Genomic DNA, 6,891 nt, shown 5'->3' with positions numbered 1-6,891 from the left:
TTCAGCCTTCATTTGGGTTTAGTAATTCCTCGCTGCTACACTGCCCTTGATCAAGCCCCACTAGACATCCCACACCCTTCTGTCCATTTATTTTAGTTCACTTATTGTTCCCTTGTCCCTGGGCTGGTTTCCCCCACCCCCTTTCTTTCTCCCATCTCTCCCCCTGCTTTCTTACATTTGACATCAAGAAAGACCAATAGCTAGAATAGGGCAACATGTTTTGTGGAGGGTCAGTGAAAACAAGAGAAACTTTCAATGAATAAGACTGATAAAATAGCCACAATGGACTTAAGCAATAAGGAGATCCTGAAGATGGAGCGGTACCAGGCAATGTGTCTGTTTATTATACATAAAGTCACCAGGACTCAGAGCTGACCTGAAAGAAGTACTAATAAGCATTGTTGGAATACCTAATAAGCAAGGTATGCAGTCTTAATTGTGTTTACTTACTAATTTGTAGTGAGCAATTTCACCATTTAAAAAATATTTGTGTATCACAAAGATTCTGCTTTTAGGTATGTCTGGCATCTGTCTTTTTTGGGGGGATGGGGGTGGTTCTGGCATCTGTCTTGTCACTCAGTATGACAGTACCTTTCTACAGAATCAAAGCCTCTTTTCAATTTTACAATCCCCGATAGGGACAGAGTACCCCAGTAAGCAAGGTGATGCCCTATGGAATTGCTCACTACAGAACAGTAAGCATGCACAAGTAAGCCCATGCTTACCTTACTAATTGGGTGAACCACTCCAGATACAGGGATTCTTAGTTACTTCAATTTCTCCCCTCAAAGCATATGCCCCCCAAAAGAAGTCAAGGATGTTGTCATTTCTAGTCTTAAGGGAGGTAGGTCTAGAGAACAGCTTTAAGAAAGACAGAGGTGACATGAAGGCAATAGAAATAGTGGTACATAGAAAAGCTGGTTGTTCAGTCCACAGATGCAGATCCCTGTGCAAAAACTCTGAGACGCCTCTATAAGCCTGAGGCCCACAGGGTAGGAATCAATAGCAGAAACTAAGGCTTTCTATCATTTGACCTCATTCTCAGAATCTCTTATCTAATAGTTTTTTCCTCTATCTACCCTAACTGGGCAATTTGAAATTTTCTCATGTACTAATGGATTGTAATAACACCAATTGAAAAACTGAAACAATGCACTGAATTTATGCGCTAATTATGATGGATAGTTCTGGGGACTCAAATGCTCATCTTTGTTAAAGACTATTCAAAACTGCTTATGATATTAATTTAAAGAAGAACATATCTTAGCGGTTTAATCCCCAAATTTCAAGCCTGCAACCTGTCCTGACATCCTAATAAAACAGCAGGTATTAAAATTTCAATATTAACAAAACTAAATTAGCTTGCATTATTATTTTTATTACACATAGTGGGTAGTCTAACCTTTAACATTGAGAAACTGCCTGTATTTCATTGAGAAACTGTCTTTAAGAGTCATATTTAGGTGACCAAAACTCCAAACAAACTCACTGCCTTAGATTCAATTCTGACGCAATGGCCCTGTAGTACAGAGCAGAACTGCTCTCCGGGGCTTCCAAGGCCAGACATGTTCGCAGAAGTAGCTTGCTTCAACTCTGTAATGCCAGTGGCTGGTAGGCTTGAACGATTTACCTTTGGGTTAACAGAATGCTTCATCACTGCGCCACCAAGCTTTCTTCATTTACATCAGAGAAAAAGTATTTCACGAGGATGGATGCCTATTTAATAGTTATACAGAATATACATATAAATCCAGAAGACTTGGTTTGGCACATGACAGTGTGAGACAAAATGGTCCATCTAGTCATTCACTCATTCATTCTCACTGCCATCAAGTCGATTGCTCGCTCATAGTGACCCTGGAAGACGGAAGAGAGCTACCTCCTTGGGCTTCCAAGGCTGCAATCTTTGCAGAAGCAGTATGCTTCATCTTTCTCCTGCTGAACACTAAGTAGGTTCAAACTGTTTTGACTAGTAACCCAAAGCATAACCCACTCCTCCACGAGGGCCCCTTCTAGTCATTGTTCTTTCTCCCTTTTGGGATAGATGATAAATTCTTGACACCGAGGCTACACGGATGGGCTCCAGCCTGAGGAGAGCACAGGACCAGCCATGCTTCTTTCTGTTGTACGTAGGTCACTATAAATTGGAACCGGCTTGATGGCATCTAACAACTGCAAAAAGGACAGCTGTGACCGCAACCCCATGCTGAAGAGTGCCTGCTGTGCTGACACCGGTCCAAACTCTAAAACTAACTGCCATCAAAGCAATTCTGATAAACAAGATTTAGGGTGGGATATAATGTCAGTCCCCATTTTACTAGAAGGTAGGACTCAAGTCACCACTCTTAGTTTCCTTTGGGGTATGGGCTGCAGAAGGCAAAAGCTACACGTCCATCAAAGCCATTTTTTGGTGACCTTCCCTTCCTGGCTGAACATGCACAGAGGTCAGGTGATCTACCTTGACTTTCAAGTGTTTAACATCTTGTTTGGGATCCTGCAAAATAAACAATACAACAGGGAGGTTCACAATCCTTAAACAATCAGCCATAAGTGATCAAAAGGTCAGCAATTGCCCTGGGAAACACACAGGCAGTAGGACTGGGAAAGAAGGATGAATGGAAACAAACATTTGGAGGAAGTGGGAACAGTGCTTTTACACTGTGGGGATTGCAACTAATACAGAAAAATAAATTGTGTAGGAACTATAGAAAGAAAAACAATTTGCTCTGTAAACATTCACCAAAAATCACAAGGAAAAAAGTTAAAGTAGATATTCCAGGGAGTTTCAAAGGTTATGCATAAATGGAATCAAAGGATAATAAAATTTTCCCACAAACTTTTTGAAGCCCCTGGTATACATTCAGGGGCCTTGGTGGCATAGTAGACTACACATTGGACCGCTAATCACAAGGTCAGCAGTTTAAAACCACAGCTGTTCCAAGAGAGAAAGATCGGGTTTTTTAATCCTGTAAAGATTTACAATCTCAGAAAGCCATAGAGGCAGTTCTACTCTGTGCTACTGAGTCACTATGAGTCAAAAGCAACTCAGTATATATACGTACACTACTACCACCTATCTGTCTGTTGCATTGTGATGGTTTGTGTAACACTGGAGCAATTTAGTCACTGGTATTTCAAAACCATTCTGTCTTGAAAGAAGTACTGCCAGACTGTTCATTAGAAGCAAGAATGGTGAGACTTCATCTCACCAAGGTTGGACATGTTATCAAGAGAGATGAGTCCTTGGAAAGGACGTCATGCTTGGTAAAGTAGAGGAGCAGAAAAAAGAGCAACAAACGGATTGACACAATGGCTACAACAGTGGGCACAAACATAAGAACAAGTATGAGGACAGTGCAGGACCAGGTGGTGTTGTTTTGTTATACACAGGGCCACTATGAGTTGGAACCAGCTGAACAGAACCTAACAACAACATATATACACTATATTGTACATAACTCCTGCTGGTTTGCAGCTCTGATGGCGTAGTGGCTGTGAGTGGGGCTGCTAACTGCAAGGTCAGCAGTTGAAAACCACCAGCCATTCCTCAGAAGATGAGGCTTTCTACTGCCATAAAGTTCAATCCTACAGCAGGTCACTATGAGTTGGCATCGACTTTGACTTAGTGACATGCTAGTTTTCATAGACAGTTAAGCCGACTGTTCGCTTCTGAAACTCTGAAGCATTCCTGTCAAAATTCTCCCATAATCAAATGTAGACTTTAAAAAAAAATGTTTTTAAAGCTATATTAAAGAAGTAAAGTTACTTATTCCTTCCTTTTTAAAAATAGCATTTCATCGTTATCACCAAAAATTTTTCACTTTCTGTACTTTATTTCTTGTAAAATGTCCAGGGTCTATTAAATACTATGGTTCACACTTCTCCAAGATATTAAATGTACCTAATTCCATTTTGTTTCAAAGACTGCTTCAGCAAAATAAGCTTTATGAAAATTCTGATCCTTACACAATCTCCAAAGTGTTTTGTCATAGGAAAATACTTCACTTCTTGGCATAACTAGTTAAGATGACTGGTAAGAGAATCAAATATATATGTGAAAGGTCACAGAAAATCCCAATAGCTGTATGTAAATATAAATATTACCATCTCTTTGACTCTCAATTACAGGTTTTTAAATACTGTATTTGCTACAATCTTCCAACATTGAAGTGTAGCTAGGTAAAAAAGACATGCTTGTTGATATGTTATAAAGAATTCAGTAATAAGAAGTAGGCAATAAAGTAAATATAAAATAAGAAATAATAGATTATTCCTGATGCACAAAATCGAGGTCAATATTTTATTCCTGGAATATTTTTTGCACTATCTTTTTTTCAATCCTGTCAAAGTAAATGAAATAACATAAAACATCTAGCATAGTGTAACAGTTACTAATACTTTTTTTCTTAAAATATTGTCGTATAAGATTTCTACCACTATCCTTATGTTCATTAATAGGATAAATTCACTGACAGTATTTCTATTATATTCAAATCAAATACCCTATTAAAAGAACCAATTGGTCAGTTTTCCAGGTACAATTGTACTGAATCTACCAGAAACAACTTCAACAGCTTTAACATTTATGAAAACACGTTTTTCTTTATAAGGCAAAAGTAACCTGATTAAACTGAGAAACTGTATAATTCAATCTATCCTTATAGTGAAATTTACCCTTAGTTTAGAAACTATGTTCCTACCAGGATGTCCCTCACTAGGTCAATTGTCCAGGCCTAATCGCGATTAGGGATTATAAACCCTAAAATTACTTGGGGGCAAAATGTCTAGAAGAATTTCATCCATCAACTCAACTTGACCCCTGTAAACATTCATATGAAAAACATTTTGGAGCTAGGAAACGACTACAACGTTATGGAAATTTGACCCCAACAAAAGCTACATAATACAGACGGTAAACTGTAACCCCTGAAACAGTATCAAACACCGGTCAATGAAAAATTCCAGGACGATGATACCTTTGGCATTCCCATTCCAAACAAATAACGGGACCTCACCATTGATACGGCGATCACAATTGCGCCGCAAAGCGAAACCAGACCAAGGCGCTGCAGGGCTTCGAGCCCACAGAGCCCACCGAGAGGGGCTGGCAACCCGGTTAAGAAAGACAGAGCAAGGGAGTGCGGACCTCCTCTCCCGCCTCGTCTCACCCTTCCCCAGGGAGCGCACCCTCCGGACCCTGCTAATCAGCTGCGGGTTCGTGTCCTTCCCGACCCTGGGCAAAGCGGCCACCGATCCATCCCAGCACAGCTGGGCACAGAGAAGCCGAGGTCTCCTTCCAGCCTGCCCCACCCCACCCCCACCCAGAAAGGAAGGCCGCTCCGGCGGCCGCAGCCTCGGGTGCCCAGCAGCTAGAGCACAGCCGGTCGCAGGGCAAGCAAGGCGCCCTTCGGCCCCGCGCCGCTCCCCGCAACGCCGCGCTCACCTTCCCGGCTTCCCCGCAGGCCGCGCCAGCTCAGCCCACAGTGACCTGCGGCCGCGCCTCCACCAGCTCGCGGGGCCCTTCCCCGGCCTCGGAGAGAAGCGGCGGCGCGTCGAGAGCGCAGGAAAACGGCTCCGCAGCCCAGGCCGCCGGGTCCCCGCCTCCCGAGCGCTCCACTTCCCGCAGCAGCCGCGGCTCCTTCCGGTGCCTCCAGTTCGCTGCGGGCGTCCTGGAGCGCCGCGGTGGGGGGCAGGGGGCGGGGCTTCTTGGAGAGCCTGCCCCAGGGGCGGGGCTGCGGGCGGCAAGCCGGGCCCAGGTGAGCCGACCCAGGCGCCCCTCCTCGCTATACGCGCAGATCATGGACGCACGAAGCAGTTTCTGGCTCTGGAGATTATTTGCTTTCACACGCTTTCCCTCTTCTACAGTCACCTTGCAACCATGGGGTCCTGTTTCTAGGCATTACAGAACCTCATCAAGGGACTCAGGTTTCTGACAGTTGTGCAAAGAAATATCAGATTTAGCTTAATTCAGTACTTTATTCTTTCCTTTCCTTAGTCTTCATCCAATTTAATAAGAATTAGAACCGCAGGAAGCACTTGTGTTTCCCTTTCTTACATCTGCAAAGGAGAAAATCATTTCATCCAGCTTGTTCTAGACCAGAATCAAACAGATCAAATCAAATATTTATTGAAACCTTCATTGCCTAGTGCCCAGAGTGTTGGAAGATCCCTGTCTTCTAATTTCTGTAACTTGCCCTTATTTGGATGATGTTTCTAATTAATGAAATAATAACAATTGTTAAGCATTGTCAGTTTTGATCTGTCTTATCACTTACATAATTTTGGTCTTCAAAATTGGAAGCATGTACCTCCACCTCTGCTAAGTGTTCAAGGCGTTCATTCTCCATCGGAAAGGGGTTTCTGGTTTGTTTGTTTTTTAACTTTATGATAAAAAGGGTAGAAATTAGACTTTTCCAACTTATGACAGAGGGATGATACTGAGGCCTCTATGCCATGGATGGTCACCTGTGCTGTGTTCACTGAGGGAAAAGGAAAGTTTAACAATCTGGGGGGTACAATGATGCCTCTCTTTTAGGCATACTTCAAAATAGTGTAGCTTACCATTAAAAAAAAATCAGAGATAGAGCTCATCTCATTTTGAAAAACTAAATGTTTCAAACATTTAAATGTTCTAAATACCTATGCTCTATAAAAAGATAAAGATATGATCATGACAATCATTTCCTCGCTGCTGTTTTATGGAAACAGGACACCCCCTCTCCCCGATATATGTTGCAATACTTACTTGTTTGTTTCTTTTAGAGAATTTAATATAAGTTATAACTCATGATATTTTTAGGTTCTTTATGTACTTAATTTTTGCCTCTCTCCTTTGAACCATAAACTCAATGAGAGCAATGACTATGTCTGTCTTTTTCGTTTGTTCCCAAG

At 42.1% G+C, this 6,891-nt stretch overlaps 1 protein-coding gene across 3 annotated transcripts in view; it reads right to left on the bottom strand.

Annotated features, from left to right (window-relative positions):
• The window catches only part of USP33 (ubiquitin specific peptidase 33), a 68,059-nt gene extending 62,502 nt beyond the window's left edge, over window positions 1-5,557 (bottom strand). For all 3 annotated transcript variants that reach the window (XM_045291851.1, XM_045291852.1, XM_045291853.1), the window contains exon 1: window positions 5,444-5,557. The gene's annotated coding sequence lies outside the window, so the exon portion shown is untranslated. The remainder of the gene's footprint in view (window positions 1-5,443) is intronic.
• Between the last annotated feature and the right edge of the window lie 1,334 nt (window positions 5,558-6,891).

The sequence above is a fragment of the Echinops telfairi genome, unplaced genomic scaffold (genome assembly GCF_000313985.2).
Source record: "Echinops telfairi isolate 266 unplaced genomic scaffold, ASM31398v2 ScPeMD7_443;HRSCAF=831, whole genome shotgun sequence".
In the NCBI taxonomy this organism is placed as follows: Eukaryota; Metazoa; Chordata; class Mammalia; order Afrosoricida; family Tenrecidae; genus Echinops; species Echinops telfairi.
This window is presented reverse-complemented; position numbering and strand designations above follow the sequence as displayed.